At 39.1% G+C, this 8,692-nt stretch overlaps 1 non-coding gene across 1 annotated transcript; it reads right to left on the reverse strand.

Annotated features, from left to right (window-relative positions):
* Window positions 1-7,937: 7,937 nt before the first annotated feature.
* Window positions 7,938-8,044, reverse strand: LOC145044513 (small nucleolar RNA R71). The gene has a single exon (XR_013681460.1). It is a non-coding gene; the product is annotated as a small nucleolar RNA R71 (small nucleolar RNA).
* Between the last annotated feature and the right edge of the window lie 648 nt (window positions 8,045-8,692).

Below are 8,692 nucleotides of genomic sequence, written 5' to 3' on the forward strand. Positions count from 1 at the left end.
TGTAACACATAAGCAGGCACATAAGGCATCCTCCTAGATCCTTAGCCCTATACTAGCATGCTGTTCTACTGAAACTGAAACTAAACAAATAACTTGTATGGGTAATTTGGGAGTACTTACTTGAGCTCGGCTGACCGCATGCACACACCCCTATCTTGATAAAAACAATTCTTTCTTTCTAAGTGCTTTCAAAATTCTTTTTTGTAAAACATTTTTATTTTACTAAAATCTTTTATTTCCCTTAGTTTGAGTTCAGATACATCCGGAAGTGTATCTGAATCCCTCAAACCAAGGCTCTGATACCAACTTGAAACGACCAAAAAACACGACCCAAAATTTTTTGTTTTTCAATATAATCAAAACCATAATATAAGTATCATAACATAAAACATACACGATGTATCCCCAAAACATAATAAAATATTGTGCGGAAAACTGTATCATACTACATCAATCCAAAACATCAAGAGACATCCCCAGGATAAAAGCTATGTTGTGGTGTGTGCGATGCTGTCACCCCGAGCTCTTCCCTTTGCTTGCGGAAGTACCTGAAACCAAACAGAAACTGTAAGCACGAAGCTTAGTGAGCTCCCCCAAACTACCACATACCATACAATAACATATAAACACATATTGGGCCTTGCCCACTGCATCGGGCCGAAGCCCGGAAACTGACTGACTGAACATGGCATAGCATAACACATCAACTAGCATAACACCTATACAACATGCTACATCGGGCTGTAGCCCGGAACACATAATACTTAACGCATAAAACATAGCACACAAATCCTGTTCGAGCCACGAAGGCATTGAACATACTAGCTACTGCATCGGACCTAAATCCGGAAACCACTGCTAACTGAACGGGTCGGCATTGTGGCCTTAGACCCGTTCCTACTGGAAGGAAACTCACCTCGTAAGCTGGCTGCTGAGTGTGTGGCTCGGGAAGCTAACAACGGCTGCTCCTGAATCTCCTCGGCTACAAGTCCATAAACACACTCAATCAAATACTAAACACTGCGCTTGGGGTAAAATGACTCTTTTACCCTCAGTCAAAGTCAATTCTCTTTTGGGCTGACTCGCCGAGTTGGGCCACCCAACTCGCTGAGTTGGGCCACCCAACTCGCCGAGTCCTACTCTCAGTTTTCACTCTTACTCGCTGCTACTCGTCGAGTCTGGCATCGACTCAACGAGTACCCTCTTGATCCAAGAACTCAGACAATCTTCATCCGACTCGCCGAGCCGGATGAACAAACTCGACGAGTTGTTCTTGATCTTTAAGAAGATTGCCTTGGACTCGCCGAGTTGATGAACAACTCGCCGAGTCCCTCCATCACTGAGTTCACCCTCAACTCGCTGAGTCCACTCTCTAGCTCACTGGGTTCACTCGACACTGGTAAAAATGAAGGAAATTGGGAACTCGCGACCCAACTCGCCGAGTCGTACTTCCGACTCGCCGAGTTGCCGCCATGCAACTGATTTTTACTTGATTTTGTTTGAATCCAACACATACAATTGATAGATCTGGGTCCAATAAGCTGATTTACCACGTAAAGTTTCCAACTTTGCGTGTACAACCTCATGAATAAGGGAAATAAGGCTAAAAGATGCATAAAATGGGTAGATCTATGGTTATCATGCAATATAACTCCAAAAAGACAGTAGATCTGGGCTCTACAACACCCCAACATTCAGATCCATAGCTATATCGACTTAATAAGACGTTCATGCAAGTGTAAGGCTTGGAACAAGCATCAACTAGCTCTTAGGAGAGCTCTAATGGAAGTTTAAAGCATATAACAAGATGGAACTCCGAAAATACCTCAATTAACTCTGATTTGGCCTTGGATCTTTGCACTACCACAGTTCTCCTTGGTTCTCTCTTCTTTTCCTTTTTCACACCTTCACAAAATGGCACCAAAACACATATAAGCTCTTCAAGGGAGGTTTAGGGTTCTCTCACTGCGTTCTTAGGGTGAGGGAGGCGAGAATGGGGGCTATAAGGTGGTATAAATAGTGGGCAACCCGGGGATTTAGGGTTTCACCCAGACGGATGGACTCGCCGAATTAGGGATATGGACTCGCCGAGTCCCCGGCTCACGCGTGCCCTCAGGCGCGACCCTACTTGGCGAGTCAGGCTTTGAACTCGCCGAGTCCCTCTTGTAAAACTCACTATAATTACCAATAAATCAACATACCGGGAACGGGTCGTTACACCAGCTCAAGACTCCAGTTTTCAGCTGTCTTACTACGAAGACAGTCTTCTGTTTCTCGTTACAGCTGCAGCTCTCAAACACCATCTCCATCTCAGAGATCCAATCCATAATCTCAACCGTCTTCGGGCTTCCTGAGAGACTTGGTGGTTTCGCACCCAAGAAATTCTTGTACATCCGCCCATCCTTGTTGTTTCTCCCTTCTGGGCCATCCCTTTGCTCACCTTGAGTCCCTACTTGACTCACTTGGCGGCTGTAGTTCCCTTCCTCAGATTGCTCGGGAACTGGTTCCATCGGCTCAACATGTACGGTAGGTTCGTCCCTGTTCAACATTTGTCTCATTTCTTCCCTTTGTTCAACTAACATAGCCCGAATCATGGCTTGAACTCCAGCCATGGTGACTGGCTCAGGCGCAACTTCTTCAACAACAGGTATTTGCTGAACCACTGGGGGTTGGTTTCGGTTCCCATTCGCATTTACGTTTCCGCTACGGGTTCTTGCCATCTTGATCTCTACACCGAATAAGGTGAATCTAGATCTTAATTTAGGATTGACGTCTTAAATCATCCTTATCACCCCGAAACGTTTATATGCTAGTTCTAATATTGTAGTTAAACGCTTAGAATCCTAAACACATAAGGTTTCCAGATCCGGTCGGCAACAGATCATAGATCCGAACAAATCATATCATGCTCAAAGCATTTAGCACATAAAAGCAATTTAGGCATTATTCCCAAAATAAGCTAGTGCTCACACCTCACAATCATCGCTTAGCATTCTAAGTTTAAGTCTAGAAATAAATCCATATTCCTAGTTCTCTTAAACTAATGCTCTGATACCAACTGTGACATCCCCAAAATCACGGCCAGAAAAGACCGATTTTGTTTATGCTTTATAAAAATCAGAGTACTTCATTTTATAAAAAGGTTGCGGAATTTGTTCCCAGAAAAACATGGTAAAAACGTTATTAAAACATTTTAGAAGAAACGTATTTATTTTATTTTAAAATGTTTGGGATGTCATCTGTTAATACCGAAACATAAGCATAAACAGAACTTACAATAATTTACACTAGTGATCTACATCTCTTTTAAATCTCTCAGTGTAATGTCACTTCACTTCGTCACCTGTGATATACATAAACTAAGTGGGTCAGGTTGGGAAACCTGGTGAGTACATAGGGTTTTCAACCCACAATAATATAATTACTATGTTCAATCAAACAATCAACCCAATTATCCATCCCCATTATCTTCTTTACTCTTTAAGGATTTAACCTAAGAGTCATTTATCCTGCATTCGTTTATTCCGAAGTCCCTTACCTCCAGGGTTATAGGACTGACACTAAATCCATAGCTGCCAATGTTCATTCATAAAGCACTATTTCCATAGCTGCTATAGTCTATTCATCGGGTACTAAATCCATAGCTACCAGTGTTTATCTAATAGGCACTAAGTCCATAGCTACCAATTCCTTAACAGGTACTAAATCCATAGCTACCGGTGTTTGTCCAATAGGCACTAAGTCCATAGCTGCCGATGTTTATTAGTTAGGCACTAAGTCTATAGCTGCTAATGTTTACTCACATCATCTTTTATCTCTCACCATTCATCTATCCGTATCATACCCAACATATTTGTGTATATAAAATACGTATACGGTTTAAATCATCTAAAACATGTATAAAAACGTTCATCCAACATATACAGCAAGTATACAGATAATATGCACACATAGCACGTAGTTTATATAAAATACTTCATATCTATGTGTAAGATGAAAGTAACTATGCACTCACCTGAGAAGGTGGTGACTCGGTACTCGGACAGCACTTCGTTTACTTTAAAATAATTTCCTTTGATGAAACCTAATATTATCACCACTAGATTTTAGTCTAATATTACCGTCACTAATTATTATTATTATTATTATATAAGAGTTTAAACAATACTTTCCAACTACTATGTACAGACAGGGGCCAGACATAAAACACCGGAGGGCAGGACCATTTTGGCGTATAGCACTTCTGAAATCCAACAACCCTATGCGGCCCTTTAAACCAGATTCCCCGTACCGCGAGTAGTTAAAAGATATTATAACGAAACTTATATAAGTCATAATAATAGCTCAAATATTTATTATAAATTTATAATAACAATACTAATTTTAAATATAAACTATATTTAAAATAGGGTAAGCATAACTTACTTTCAAGGGGATTTTAGCTAGGAGTCGGGCTCTGCAGGGGCAGAACTTCGTCGCTGAATCTTTCTAAGAAAGATTCGTGCAGCGCTTCAGCGCTCACCTTACTATACTAAAACTACAGAAAGAGAAGTCGAATCACGAGGGAGCGAAATGCTCGGGGGATAAGGAGAGAAAGACTCTTGAATCAAGAGAATGGTGCAAGAAATATAAAAGCCCAAGGCTCTTATTTATACTAATTGAATTTTCAAAAACTACCCTCCATAATTATTTAATGACCTTTTAGTTATATAAAGAACTAAACACCCCTCTATAATACTATTTTAAATGAATTTAATGATATTTGTACTAAACTAATGTCAAAAGAACTCAACATTAGTCTTATAATGACCGCATCGTCGATACCTTTCTAATGATATATACATATGTATATATATATATATATATATATATATATATATATATATATATATGTGTGTGTGTACGTATACATGATTTATACTTTATTTTAATACGTAAATATGCTATTATAATTTATAACTCGTTCATACGAACTCCGTTTTTGACGTTCTTTATATCCACACGTAGGTGGAGACGTACTCTACAACTTTCGTTTAGACTCTGTCGGCTAATTTTGACTTTATTTTTAAAGTTATATTTTTAACAGGCCGGGACAGGATTGGTCCGTTAAAATCTCATAACTTCTTTATTCGATGTCCATTTTCGTCTGTCTTTTTATCGTTATGCTACTAATAACGAGATCTTCGATTCTTGTTTAGGTTGTGTCGGCTAAAAATCAATCGATCTAAAATTCGAATTTCGGGCTGTACACCGCTAATCCGAAACTTCGAAAAATCATAACATCTTCATACGAAGTCAGATTTGGGCGTTCTTTTTATCGATGTTCTTAGTTTAACATATTCTACGACTTTCGTTTAGAGCGCTAAGGCTAAATCTCTCTCTATCATAAATTTACTATTTACGCTTCCCGGCGACGTGCCGGTTCCGACGCGAAACTTCGACGGGTCATAACTTCTTCGTTATAACTCGGATTTCGGCGTTCTTTATATGTATGGAAACCTTGTGACGTATTCTACAACTTGGTTAAGATTATTTATTCTAGATAATCTTTTTGTCGAAAAGTTGTTTTTGACCCCTATTGCCTTTAAATTGACTAGCCCGGATCTATGGGCGTTACACATAATTAGTTAATTATTTTACATATATTCTTAGTTATTTTTGGTTAATTATGAGAATAATGTGGACAAAAGGTACTTAAAATGCTTTGAATTGTGTTTTCAGTCCAAAGGATATGCTTGGAGGCAAAAAGGAGAAAAGGAAAGCAAGTGAAGATTAAAGAGTGAAAGAAGGACCTACTCGGCGAGTAGATCGACCCTACTCGGCGAGTACACGACGATATGCCAAAAGATAAATACGACTGCTAATTCAAGACGGATAAGTATGCACCTACTCGGCGAGTTGATTCTGCTACTCGCCGAGTACCCTCTGTTTTGGGATATCTTTAAAAGACGAATCTTTATCCCATGGGACATTATTCCTGGCGATTTTTGAAGGATTAGCTGCGACTAAAAGGTTCAGAAGGCGCTAAGGAAACCTAAGCTTCAAGAGTTGGAAGAATTCAAGCAATTAGGTTAATTCTACCACTTAGACTTAGGAATTAAACATGTTTGCTTTCATAAACTTTGTTTTTGTGTTTGTTTCTACTGCAACTATGAGCTAAACTCGTTTTTGTTTCTGTTTGGGGAATACCAAAGAACTCCTATGGTTTAATTATTAATTCTTGTTTAATTGTCTATTGGTGATTTATTAAATCAAGTTTTCTAAAGAACCTTCTGTATTAATCACTACTATTTTCTGTTAATTGGAAGGCAATTAGGTTGCATGAACGTCACTTAATTGTTAACCTCATGTGTCTATGTGAATGCTAAAACGTATGCTTGGAAGTAATGAGTATGAAACTAAGATTAATAAGAAAATAGGAAGATTAATGTGTGAGCTTGTTTGAGAAACAATCAACAAGAGGTTAATTGAATTGATAACTTAATTAACCATTACAAATCTTATTTAATCCAAATAATTAATCTAGGGAATTAATTAGTTTAAACACTTGATCAACGCTTAAATTAGTTAATTGTCTAAGGGTTAGGAGTAATGAATATGAACCTAACTATTATCATTGGTAACCAATAGCAATTAATCTACCTTAACTTAAATAACCATAGGAGTGAATTGGTTGAACCTAAATAGAAACATCTTTATCAAATTTGGTGAATAGTTGTTGCTTTAGTTAATTAGTTAATTTAGTTTGTCTAAGTTTCTAGTCTTGCAAAACTAGAGAAAAACCCTTTACTTTTATTATTTGTTTTAGTGAAAATTAGCTATTAGTTTAATTGTCATTCCCTGAGTTCGATACCTTACTTATCAATCTATACCACTTAAAGACAGGTTCACTGCCTTTGTGTGCTCAAATTATTAATAAAAAGTAGGGATAAAACTAGTTGAATTTACACACATCAAGTTTTTGGCGCCGTTGTCGGGGAACGGTTCTAAATAATTAAGCTAATTCCTAATTTTTTTCGATCCTTTGTGTGAGTTTACTTGCATAAAGTTCATTTATTGCAATTTAGTAACTGGTAATTAGGTTTTAGTATCTGTTTTAGTTAGGTTAAAACTTAGAATTTTTTTTTTTTTGAAATATCACTGATACTCACCGAGTGCACTCGCACCTACTCGGCGAGTAACAGTTTAGTTAACAAATTTTTTTTATTTGTTTACAATCTTTTTGTTCTTTTTACGCTTTTTATTTGATCACTTTCAGGACTTTCGTGACCAGAGGAGCAAACACACCACTGGTACCCCCGTTTGAAGATCCCGAATCCGCATTGAAAAGAAACAAAGGGAAGGACGTGGAGAGTTCAAGCACACCAAAGAAATCACCATTGTCCAACTTGAAGACTGTTTTTGGGAAAAAGAAGAGCAGCAAATCAGGAGCTTCTAGCGCTTCCTTGATAATTGAGGAGCCAATTCAAGAAGATATTGGATACGAAACCGAGGAAGAAGAGGAGGCAACGTACGAACAAGAAACCAAATCGGAGGAAGAGTTAGCATTCACTATGGCTAACATTGATGAAATTCCCATGGGAGAATGGAAGAAGAGGATGCGCGACGACCATGGCCCGGGACTTGTGCAACCCGCAATTCCCGCAACTGCCACCTTCGAGCTAAAAGGTCATATCCTAGCTTCACTCAAGGAAATACCTTTCTATGGGAAAGATCATGAAGATGCCTACAAACATTTGGATGAAGTGAATGATGTTGCTGATTACTTCAACATTCCAAATGTAACCCGCGAAACTCAACTACTTCGGATGCTTCCGGTAACCTTCAAGGGTGCTGCTAAAGACTGGCTCAAATCACTTCCCCCCGGGTCAGTCACTACTTGGGCCAGAATGAAGGAAGAATTTATTGATCACTTTTGCCCACCATCCAAGATAGCCAAACTCAAGAAGGCCATTGCAAACTTTGAACAACAAGCTGGAGAGTCATTATATGAAGAATGGGAGAGGTACAAAAGTCTGCTACGAAATTGCCCACACCATGATCTAAACAGCCAGCAAGAAGTTTCCATCTTTTATGATGGAGTCAATGTCACGACCCGGCAGTTGCTAGACTCACAAGGCCCACTTACAAAAAAGCCACCCCCGGTGATTAAAGAATTGATTAAAGAATTCTCTAAACACTCTAGAGAATACCACAACCCTAGGAATGATGTCACGAGGGGAGCCGCATACGCTGCTACCGAAGATCTATCCGTGGTCATGGCCATGTTAAAAACCATGGATAGGAGAATGGACAAAATGGATCAAACTATCCATGCCATACGGGTGGGTTGCGAAAATTGCAATGGACCTCACCTCACTAGAGATTGCGATTTGGATGAGAACGGCAACAAAAAGGCACAAGTATGTTATTCAAGCGGTGACCGGTATGATGAGGACTGGCGCAAACAAAAGAAGGAGTGGCTGCCTTACAAAGAGTACAAGAAGGCCAAGGAGGAGAAGTACAGACAAAAAGGGAGAGGCTTTTACCAAAAGGAGGAGCCGGTGCAAGAGAAGAAGCCAAGCTTGGAGGAAATGCTAACTAAATTTGTGGCCGCTTCCAAGAAAAGACATAGTGACCACGATGCTGCTATCCAAGAAACAAGAACAATGCTTAGGAACCAGCAAGCATCCATCCACAACATAGAAACGCA

This window comes from Lactuca saligna, chromosome 4 (genome assembly GCF_052625555.1).
Source record: "Lactuca saligna cultivar CGN05327 chromosome 4, ASM5262555v1, whole genome shotgun sequence".
Taxonomy (NCBI): Eukaryota; Viridiplantae; Streptophyta; class Magnoliopsida; order Asterales; family Asteraceae; genus Lactuca; species Lactuca saligna.